The 12579-nt window shown below is 31.8% G+C and overlaps 1 long non-coding RNA gene across 1 annotated transcript; it reads right to left on the bottom strand.

Moving 5' to 3' along the window:
* Positions 1 to 1315: 1315 nt before the first annotated feature.
* Positions 1316 to 3962, bottom strand: LOC111405002. The gene is made up of 3 exons (XR_002704724.1): positions 3807 to 3962; positions 2086 to 2274; positions 1316 to 1579 (listed from the first exon to the last, which is right to left on the bottom strand). It is a non-coding gene; the product is annotated as an uncharacterized LOC111405002 (long non-coding RNA).
* Positions 3963 to 12579: the final 8617 nt, after the last annotated feature.

The following is a 12579-nucleotide window of genomic DNA, read 5'->3' as shown; positions in this document are numbered from 1 at the left end:
TAATTATTTTTTGCTTGTAAGCTAATAATTCTGGCTTTTGCATCTTGGGTGTAAGTTTAAAACATGTCTATCCAAAAAATCACTATTATAAAATTTATTTATTAAAAAAGGTCTCAAACAGAGTTTATTATTATTATTATTATTATTATTATTTAATCACCGGTTCAATTCCGTTCTAGCCCCTTGACTTTTCACAATTTGAGCAGCTAGACCGTTATCTCCCCACCACCCCAGATTGGCCACTATCTTCACCACGGCCCTTTTTTTCCGACGCTCGTGTGTAGTAACTAATTCTATAACCGCAAATTGCACAGAAATACATTTATGTAACGGAGTGATTAACGTCTTCATTCTTTATCCAAATTAAAAGCACAGTTTTAACTTCTGAAGAGTTTTAAAGATACATCACCATCCAAATTCTGCTAGTATTTACCATTTTGTCTTCTGTTGTATTCATTCATATCTCTTGCTTCAACTTCCAAATCGGTGATAGAGCTGGTTGGATTGTTCCTCCGGCCAATCACAGCAAATTCTACAATGATTGGGCTTCTGAAAAACAGTTCAAGATCGGCGACTATTTGTAAGTCCTACCCTTTTCTTCTACGGTTTTGCTAGTGGTATATCAGGGTGTAATTAATGGTGTACACTCCACTCACATGAACGAGGGACCCATTCGAATAAAATATAATTTCTTTCACATGGGTCCCACACCTAGGTGAGTGGTGTGTACACCATTCGGTACACCTCATTATGTACCACTAGACAAGTTCTTCTATTATGCTAGCAAAATGTTCCATGATTCGTCAATTAATTCATCGTTCAAGCAAAATGTACCACGAATCGTTACCTCTTTTTTTTTTTTTTTTGGGTTTCAAGTACAGAAAGGATTCAGTGATGGAAGTAAGTAAAACGAAGTGCAAGAATTGCAATACGACACCCTAATTTCTTTTCAAATACTGGGGACACAATATTCACACTTGATCGCCATGAATTTTTCTACTTCATAAGTGGATCATATGGACACTGCCAGAAAGGCCAAACAATTATAAGAGTTATTGAGCAAGATCAGGTTAAAACTGCAACTTCTTCAGCCTCTAAAACTCCTACCAATTTATCGTATAAATTCTTTGTAATAGGTTTTCTTTGCTTGAATTCAATTGATAGTTAGTAATTTTTACACTGGTTCTGAATTTTTCAGAGGTTTCAGTGTCTTGTTTTGGTGTTCTATAATCAAGTTATTGGATTTTAGATCTTTGTTTCAATTTCGATGTTATATTCAGTTGATTGTATTGTGAAGTGCAATAGAGTAGAAAAATTGGACAAGATAATTTGCTTAATCAATACTAGATTCATTAATTAAAATGATAATCATCATTTCCCCAAAACACATTTGGGGAAAGTAGAGAGATCTGTAGAACTAGGTAACATATACCTTAGTAGAAAGTAATAAAATTCAACAAACTTTCACTTCCCTTGGCTCAACCAGCCAACTTAACTATGTCTCCGTCTGATGCCTTGTTTCCCAATTCATAGTTCCAACATATGCACAAACCTTTTAGAGACAGCAAAGCCACTTTTTCTGCATTAACATAGCAGAAATCATCACCAAACCATATAAAAATCTTCATTTCTCAAGTTCAGTACTTTGGGCTAAACATCAACAGATAAGACTATGGGAGCGTTAACATTAGTTCTTAACATGTTGCCTAGAGTAGCGAGTAGGTTCTCAATCTTTCATTATAGTAGCACAATAAGTTGTTTAAAATAGTCAGAATCGTCGTGTGACCGACATAACCCTGAAGCTAAATTTGTATCACAACTTGAGCAGGTGCTGTTTCCATGAGGGCACATCACAGTTTCTGAGAGGTTTAGATGCTTTGTGTCACTGGGACTAAATGTGAAACTATAATTAAAGGTTCAGGATTAGCTTGCTTATTTTTTAAAAGTTCAGGGACCAACTTGCTACTCTAGCAATAGGTGGAGGATCCATGCATCAATTTCCCTAAGACTAAGTATAATAGTTGTCCCATTCTCATGTTTAGTCAAGCATACCAAACATGTAACTGACGGTTAAGTTATCAATACCTTTTCAGAATACTCGTAAAAATCGTTTGGTTGAGATACAGTCTGTGATGGTGGCGCAGCAGTTGCAGCAGTACCCGTGGCTTTCTTATCATCTCTAGCCTTGGCAAATATGACTGTAAATCCATCAGCAGAGGCAGGATTGTTTACATCCCAGTCCCCAAATTTCGGCAACGGCCGACCTTTCTCTTTCTGCAGATAAACATGTTATTTAACAAATTTAAAATTACCAAATGATACTAGAACTTAATATAACACATGTTGCAGTGATTATCTTCTTACTTTATGTGGCACTAATGTTGGTCGAGGCATGTCACTTCAAGTAGCATTTCCCCTAAAGATTTCTAACAATGTCTCATATGAGTTCATCAGTTCGTTGGCTATGATCTTGGTTAGATAGTGAAAGTATACGTATTGAGGGGTATTATTATGAAGGTTGTAAGAATATAAAAGGCTGGAGAATTTCAATTTTGTTATATATGTATTTTCACCATTATTTTGGATAGATGATAGAATTAAATTATGCTTACGTTTGGTCCCCATTTTTGAAAAAATAATTTTTTTTCAAAATTCATTTTCAACCACACATTTTCCTATAAAATAACTTTACACGCAAATCTAAAGTATTTCCTTACTTTTTAACAACGCATTCTTCAACAAAATACTATTCTAAAATGCATTTTGGTCTATACATTTTCTAATACATGCGTGCACAACCTCACTTTTTCTACCTACACTACATTATTTCTCATAGTCCATTGTCCTTGTATGTTTGCACATGTTTCAAAATAATTCTTCAATCGCTTTGTAAGTACATTATTCACCAAACTAATGTGTTGTTATTAGAAAATTTAGCTAAACACCTGCATTGGATTATATAATGAGAGAGATGAGTCACAAGTCTAGCATCAATTTCTTGAATAACTTTACACAGAATCCACACGCCTCAGTCGAATTCTCTTTGTATGTTTTTCAACCCTATTTTATGTTTTTACATAATTGAAAATTTTCCAGAAAAACATAAAAATAAATTCCATCTTAGCATCAAAACAATAAATTAATCTAGAAAAATTCAAAAAAGACATAATCAGTACCCAAGTTTTTTTCTCAATTATTCCCACTAACCGTTCAACTTCAAGCTAATGTATATAAAGGCAAAAAGTATAACATTGAAGTTTCAGAAAGGTTGACGAATTTCAAATTTACTGGTAATCTAACCAAAATAACAGAGTAAGCAGCAGATATTACATAACTAGTATACTCGTATGTTACTCATGTCACCAAATACGATAAATGAAATTTAATTCACTGAAAAATAATCCATATAATAGACTTTAAACTCATATAATCCAGTTAATTTTAATAAGAATTCCCAATATTATGGTGTTGTTAATTAAGTTTTTTTTAATTCAAATAGATATATTTATGAAAAATCTTTAACCCATTATAAAAAATTTCATTCGAATACAAAATCTTCATTTCTAACTTCTAAATTTGTGATCAAGGGTTGCAGTGTTTGGGGAAATTTCTGGATGCAAAAAAGCATAATTTATTGTTAAAAATCCTCTAATATAAATTTCAAAAATGAATTCATTCCACAAAAATTATCTCATAATCAAACAACAATTCAATCATTACAAAATCAAACGAAATCAAGTTGCTATATAAAGAAACAAATAACTACGATCATTTGCAAATAAACAATCAAATATGAAAGAACTTACAGACGCCATTCTCAGATTACAGGCCTGGCGCTCGAATGGATGAGAAAAATGAATAATTTAGAGAGAGAGAGAGAGAGAGAGAGAGGCAATCGGTATTCAGAACGAACGTTTAGGAGGGATTGGGGTATGAATTAATTCTATAAATAGGTTGAGACAAATTTGTCTTATTTGTTGGACTAAATTTATCTTTAGATTGACATAATTTGTCTTATTTGTTGCACTTAACCTTTGTTTGTCAACCATCCTACCGAATTATTTTTTTTACAATATTTATTTTCAATCACGCATTTTTCATTAAAATAAATTGCAAATAAATTAGAAACTTTTTTTAACCATATATTTCAACATCAATCACTATTTCATAATAGAATTTTTGAAATTAAAGGGGCACAAACATGCCCTTAATTTATCTCTTCTCTACTCATCGAGATAATTTATACACATCGTAGGGAAACTTGCTTTAAAACCCTAATCAACAATGATGTTTGGTAAAATGACTCACTGTCAATACTTTTTGATCAATTAACCTTTAGTCTATTTTATAATGTTTTAAAAGTCGCCCTTGGGACATATTTCAATGGTGTAAAGGACAAGGGTGAGGTATACTCAACCTTACTGACAGTCGCAGTATGAGGGTGTGATTCCTGAAATATGAATTGAAACTCTTTGTGGGCAACAGTGTACAGACAACTCTTATTCCCTAACTTGTTGGGGTACATCTCGTGATAAACTTATCTCACAATGTTTCAGGGGCGGGGGCGGTGGGGAACCCTTAAGGTTGGGACTCAACCTTAATATCCTTAACTTAAAATGTCTAAAATATCCAATTTGAAACCAAAATTTACCAAATCTCCTAGACATAAATCCTCGTAAATCCACCTTCATTTTCACATTTTCAGACTTATTTTCATAGATTATACCCACCTTTAAACTTTACTTTCCTTTTCTTTATATACATTATCCATCGTTGCAAGTAATGATTATATATATATGAAGTTACTTTATTTGAACCAAAATCAAATCAAAGGGTACATATTCGAAAGTGGGTCAGCAAGAAACGATTAAGAAAAATCAATTGGGCAAGCAAAATTAGTAGTGAAATATAAAAAATAAATGGTAATGTTTTTATATATTTGGGTGACATTTTTCTGTAGCTAGGTGCCATTTTTCTTGTAGTGTCATTTTAAATTGTTAGTAGTGTTGTTGATGTAATTGTTTGCCAATTAGTCATTCCTCCATTGTTTCACAACATTATCTTACATCTATAAAAGAGCGAAACATTGGTGAGACACGTGTCACTCATATATTTCGTCTTGTATTTTTTTTTTATTTTTTATTGTTTCTAGCTTGAACCATACGGTTTCTCCATCATTTTTGGCTAGCCCATTCCTCTACTATTGATTGTGTAAAAAGGCATGGTTTCTCTCCGTGATTCTTCCATTCTCCCTGGTTCTTCCTTAATTCCTCGAGTTCTTCTCCGATTCTCTACCCTCACAATTGCAATTTATAAACTTTTCCATCGAGTTCTTCTCTGATTCTCTACCCTCACAATTGCAATTTGTTTTCCATTTCCATACGGTTGGAGATTTATCAAAATTTTAGCGACATCATTTGCCTACTTCAAGTTCAGCTTCAACGTAATGTGATTGATTAATTGTACAAAACGGGTGTAATGTCGAATTCATACAATCCATTCCTCTCTTTAGTTGTTAAGATTTGTTTGTAATGGTGGATTGAATTAAAGTAGTTTGGTTTGTAGTTCTAATTGATTGTTGTCAAAGTATTTGATCAATTGTCTGAGTGTACTTTCAAACTGACTTTGATAATATGCAGTAGGATTAAACTTCATTTTGTTTATAGATTGTTTGCTTATTTCATATTTCATTTGCTCAATTCATTTTGTACGTTGATCGTTGGTGAGAATGTTGTTTATGTGCTGAGAAGAATAAAAACATTTATTTTAACAGACTGCCAAAAAAATGGAGAAAAAAATAATAATGAAAAAAATATATCGAAAGTGCGCAGGGAAATTTTTTTCTTTTTTTTTTCCCTACAATATACAGCTTCTCTATCTCTTTTTTGCTATTATTTCCCTTGATTTTTGGATAGCTCTTGGTTCTTTTTTGCATATCAGAAACTATTTGAAAATATAAAATTTCCTTTTGACCTTAAAACCTCTTTGAGTTCTGTAAGATTTTGAACTGGAATTTTTGAGTTTAATTTATGTTTGGCGTCGATTACTTTGAGAAGTTTTAAGCCTTTTTTTTACCTTCTCATCTGTATTTCAGGTAGATAAATTATGTTTAATTTAGGTTATTTCCTTCTTTTGCTTTTCCCTTTGTATAGGTTAGGCTATTCTTCTTCTTAATTTTTAATAATGGTTATTTTACTTACCGATGTCTTTCTTCAATTGTTTATTATATTCCAAAGCATGGCACTATGAATGAGAAACTCCACAGGGTAAATCACATAAGTTATTTCAAGATTTTATTTTTTTTTTGTTCAGTTGTTTGTGTAATGGATTCTGCTACAAAACAAGCTCAAAATTCACGTCAACGAGAACTACAATCGCAACAAAAATGTCTGTTGAATTCTCTATCAACAAGAGAAGTCACTTCTCATGATACACAAGCACAAAAGATAGGTATTGGTATGAATTCCATCTTTGGTTTGGTTGTAGTTCTTCTATTAAAATTTTTCTTATATTAGATTTATTTGTTTTATAAAAAATTCAGTTTGTCCATCTGAGAGATTTGGAAGTGTTCCTGAAGAAACCGAAAGAGGTTAGTTATACTTTCATTTTATTCTTTCGGTGTTCCCTTGAGCTGAAGTTTGTAGATTGTAATCAATTTCAAATTTTGTATTTGCTAGGTGTTGCTTTCCCACTCAAAGAAAGTAGTTCAAATATACACATTTTACAACAAATTCAACCCAGTGTTATTTGTTACCTGTTCCGACATTTTATAATTTCTGTGGAGCAAAAAAAATTAAAGAAGAAAGTAAAGGTTTTTGCTTCTCTGATAGAACCATTCGATTAAAATTAATGATGTACCTCAAGAATTGTTTGATTTATTTATATCCCCATCCGATGAGTCAGTTGAATTTAGGACCTGTATCCGAAGTTATAATTGTAGCTTTGCGTTTACTTCATTTGGAGTAAAATATGATAAGGATTTATGCAAAAGACACAAATGAATATATACTTTTAGAATTCAGGGACAAATATATCATTACCTAAATAATCTTCTTTCTATGGATTCTAAGCCTTCTTATTTACAGCTTTATTTTTACGACACTGAAAATGAGAGCCAAAATTGAATGAAAATATCGAATGGATTATCTCAATCGATTATGGAGAAATTACTTCGCATCTTAAAGATTAAATCTTATGCAAAATTCTTTAGAAGTTTAACTAATACTCATAATGTACATAGTCATTGTATAAAAATTGTACCTACTTTAAATATGGATCAAAGAGTTTACAATGCTCCAACAACGTCAGAAGTTGCTGCTATTTTGGTAGATGATGGAACATTGAAAAATGTTGCAAATTGTGATATATTTATTTATGCTCATTCTGGTAGCAAATATAGAGTCAATTACTATTTTGGATGTTATGACCTTCTTCAGTACCCTTTGTTATTTCCTAATGGTGAACATGGCTAGCACCAGGGGATTGAAAGAGTGGATAAATTGCACGTAGATGATGATATTTCTTCTATACAATCGTTGATTGATGCACATTAAGTTGATTCTCCACAAGAATTGTTGAACAACGAAATGGAAAGTTTGAAGATAAATTATTGGTTTCTTTTAAGATTTAAGATTATGTATTAGTCTATTTTCTAATTTTATTTTTTGTTTGTTTTTTATGCATCTTCAGTCTTGCAAAAGAAGCGAAAAGATGCCAGGTCTCATGTCGTGAGTATTACTGTTATAAGATACAAGTAAGGTCATTAGATTTATCTATTCTATTACGTGCTGGTAGACTTTTCTAATAATACGTGGTTGATATGTATGTTAAAGTTGAATCTTATAGATTGGATTACTTTCATAATAATCAAACAGTAATACGCAGTAAGCTTTATTAAGGAATTGTTGATAGTGTGCAAAATGGTGAAACTAGAGGATCCAATGTAGGTAGAAGGACTATTTTACCATTCTCATTCATTGGTAGTCCTAGGGATATGAATAAAAGATACATGGATGCAGTGGCATTGGTCCAAAAATTTGGGAAACCCAATAATTTTTTTAACTATTACATGCAATTCGAATTGGCCTAAAATAAAGTGAGAACTAGAGTATTGTGATGAGGTTCAAAACAAACTTGATTTGGTCTCTCGGGTTTTTTAGTGCAAAGTTAGAAGAGTTAAAAAAAAATTATTCAAAAAACAATTATTTGGACCTGTGTTGCATATATATATGTTATAGAGTTTCAAAAGAGAGGTTTACCACATGCTCACTTTCTAATTATACTTAAATCAAGTTCCAAAATTAACTCTTCTAAGAATGTCGACATGATAGTATCTACTGAAATCCCTAATAGTACAAAGTATCCTTATTTGCATTCTGTTGTTGTTAAACACATGATGCATGATCCTTGTGGTTCTTTAAATCCAGACAATGTGTGTATGCAAGGTGGTGGAACATGTATAAGTCATTATCCACATAAATACAATGCACTCACTTCTTTGGATGAGAATTCTTATCATAAATATAGAAGACATGATAATGGCATCAGGGTTGGAGTTAGAAAACATTCTCTTGATAATAGGTGGGTTGTGCCTTATAATTCTTATCTATTATCCAAATACGACTATCATATTAATGTAGAAATATGTTTAACAATAAAAGCTGTAAAATATTTGTATAAATATGTTTACAAATGACATGACAAAGTGAGTTTCTCTGTTAATAATGATAATGAGTTATATTTTTTTTGGATAAAATACAAAAATTCCAATCTGGTAGATGGATCTCTCCCCCTGAAGCAATGTGGAGGATCTATAGATTTACCATGTATGAAATGTACTCAACTATTGTTTCATTACAATTACACCTAAAAAATTAGCAACTAATTACGTATAAAAATACAGATGATCTTCCTAGAGTTATCACACATAATTTTTTTCTAGAAAAATATGCTAACTGAAATTTTTATAATGAATGCTACAAACGAAAGAGCAAGAAAACTCTTATACAGAGAATTTCCTGAACAATTTGTGTGGGATGGACAGTGTAAACGTTGGACTATTAGAAAAAAAGAATGGGTGCTATGGTTTGAAGGATTGTGTCAGCAAATCCTGGTGAGGGTGAAAGGTATTATTTGAGAATATTGTTAAACCATATTAGAGGATCCTTATCCTTTGAAGGTTTGAAGTTCATCAATTCTATTTCTGTAAGAACTTTCTAAGGCTGCAGTAATACAAGGTTTAGTTAGAGGGAATGGCAACTGTGAATTGTGTTTGCAAGAAGCTTGTACTTATCAAATGCTAAATTCACTCCGTCGGTTATTTGCTACTATTTTAGCGCTGTGCAGTCCTAATGATCCAAAAAAACTATGGCATGAGTTTAAAGGATCTATGTTAGAAGATTATTTAAAAAAAAAAGTGAGTTCAAATAATGCAGAAGTAAAAGCATTGGAGTGTATAAGTTCATTCTTAGAACCTTTTGGCAAATCTTTAAATGATTATGGATTAGGTGTTAATCATATTAATCTCCAATAGCAGAAGGAAATGTTAGAGAGGATGGTTAGTGAAGAATTAGAACTCTCAATATCTGCAGATGATCTTCTTTGTGCTGATAAGTTAAACCAAGATCAAAGAGTTGCTTATGATGTAATACTTGTAAAGTTTTCCATAATATTGGTGATATGTTTTTTTATTGATGGTCCGGGTGGAATAGGGAAAACCTTTTTGTATCGTGGATTGCTTAGAGCTATTAGGTCAAAAAATTTGGTTGCTCTAGCAACTGCATCTTCCGGAGTCATTGCAGGCTTGTTACCTGGAGGTCGAACAGCATATTCAAGGTTTAAAATTCCACTTTATATTCATAGTGATAGTATATGATAAGTCAGTAAACAATCTGCTCTAACTGATCTACTTTGGATGACACGTTTAATTATTTGGGACGAAGCTCCAATGATAAATTTTCAAGCTATTGAAGCCTTAGACAAAATGTTAAGAGATATAACTGATGTTGAATTACCGTTTGGTATGAAGGTAGTTGTTTTAAGTGGAGATTTTCGACAAATTTTACCTGTTGTTCAGCGACGGAGCAAAGAAGACATAATTGCATCAAGTCTTATTAACTCTTATCTATGGCCCCCTTTTTACAAATGTCAAATTACATCAAAATATGCGAGCACGCTTAGATCCTCATTTTTCAGAATATTTACTTAGGATCGGCAATGGAACAGAAAGTAAGCATTCTTGTAATATGATTAAACTTTGGTTTGTATGATTCTGGATTATGAAGAAGACGATATTTCGTTACAAAAGCTAATTGATATTGTATTTTCGAATAGCTAACTATTCAAAGAACCTTCCACGCATGATGAATTGGGTAATTTTAGCACCTAAAAATGAGCATGTAGATGATATCAATAATATTCTCATAAAACGTTTCCCAAGTGATGCTATTGTTTATTACAGCTTTGATGAAAAGTTAGATAGAACAGAAGAGTACGTGCTAGAGGATTTTTTCAATTCATTAACTCCAAATGGTATACCACCACATGAATTGGTATTGAAGATCGACTGTTCCGTGATATTACTCTAGAATATTAACCCTGTAGAAGGACTGTGTAATGAAACAAGATTGATATGCCAAGACTTACAATGGAATGTCATTCATGCAGAAATTGCTACTGGACAATATACTGGTAATAAAGTATTTTTACCTCGTGCCTCTTTTATTCTACTAGAGTGTGATAAGATTGTATTTCCATTTAAAATAACACAATTTCCAGTATGCCCATGTTTTGCAATGACTATCAACAAATCCCAAGGACAAACTTTGCTTGAGAGATTGACAAGTATAAAATTACAGCTACATTTTATCTTTGTTTTTTCTATTGAGCGGAAAGCAAAGTTCTTATAATGCAGATTCAAGAATGCATGAGAGTATATAAGGTTATTGAATTCAACGCAAACGATTCAATTGCAGCTATAAATTTTGTATTAAACGTGAGTTTGCTCTTTTTTCTATCTTCTAAGTGCTTTTGTACTTTGATTTGATATATAATTTTAGCTTTTTCACGTATTATAAAGCCCCTTTTTGGTTGTTAAGTTAATAAGTATAAGCATGAATTTCAATATTTTATTTGTAATTTTATGAATTAATCTTTGAATACCAACTAAAATAGCAACTAGAAAGAATGATAACAGTTAGTTTACAAAGTGGTGACAATGATGATAATTAGTTGTGGGTGCTATTTTACTCTAAATTTTACTGTTCCTCTCACATTACATTAGAAGAAGAAGGAAGAACATCTCATTAAAATGATGTAACAACACATTCAAAAGAGAGAAGAAAATAAAGCTGCATAACCTTTAAAAATAGTACATAACCTAATTATATTAAATTTCTTACATAACTTTCCTTAAAGACAAGAAGTTATTCATTACAATATCAGGCATCAAGACTGATGAGGATGTAAGAAATACTCATTATAACAGATATATGTTACAATCTTCTTTCCATATATGCTCATCTTGTCTAGTGAAACAGTTTCTATAGAATGTCCTAGGATGAAACATTCTATGAATTTAATAACAAAAATTGGGCAATTTAGCTTGTAGAATAAGCAGATAGTTTATGTTAGATTAGATTAATACTCACATCTAATTAGAATATTATAGTACATAATAAACAGTTTTAGTGTTTACCCATTGTCTGCACAAGATAAGTAAGGAATGATCTCCAACTCCATATCTTTATTTCTATATTTTCTCACATCTCTTCTCAGAGGAACTGAAAACAATAATAATGTTTGGACCATACCAACTGTTGCCTTTACATGATTTCTAACTTCTTGTTGTGTGTGAACGTTATTGCTGCAATCGTATAATTGGAATTTTCACTCACGAATGTTAATAACAAAAAGGTACCATGTATTACCTGGGTATGAACATGAAATTAATAGATAGTTGCACGCTGACCATGGATGACTAGCTGTAGATAATTCACCATTTACATACTTGTGTAAATCAATTGTTTCCATTGTCTAATCTCTATTGTTAACTCATTTTCCCGAGTTCATGTGCCACAACACTTGGTTAACACATTCATTTTGAAATTCAAAGTCCATGATCGCATATTTTTTAGAAACAAGTGTACAACCATCATTAATCAGCCATCTCATTTTATTACTTTTGTTTGGAAGAATTTACGTGGAGAGAGAGATGAAAGTTGTTGAGATATTTTATTATTTTATTATTAATAATAATATTTTATTAAGTTTGTTTTGCATTGGGAGGTCTTACGTGAAATACTAGGATTCTAAGTAGGTGGTTGGTATGTGATAATTGATTTGTTTATTAAATGAAATAAAGTGTAGAGAGAGAGAAAGAGAGAGAGAGAATTATGGGAAGCCACGTTCCTAATGGTTAAAACAAATTCCCTTGTATATATATGGTGCATTGCCATGTGTAAGATATAAATTATTTTTTTTCAAATTGTGGGTAGTTAGCAAGATTTGGGTCAAGATTCTGTTTCAACTATTTTGATCCATATCTCCTTCCCCACTCCCACACGTTTCATCATTTTTTTT

The sequence above is a fragment of the Olea europaea genome, chromosome 11 (assembly GCF_002742605.1).
Source record: "Olea europaea var. sylvestris chromosome 11, O_europaea_v1, whole genome shotgun sequence".
NCBI classification, from domain to species: domain Eukaryota; kingdom Viridiplantae; phylum Streptophyta; class Magnoliopsida; order Lamiales; family Oleaceae; genus Olea; species Olea europaea.
The sequence above is the reverse complement of the archived record's forward strand: the minus strand, read 5'-3'. Positions and strand labels throughout refer to the sequence as shown.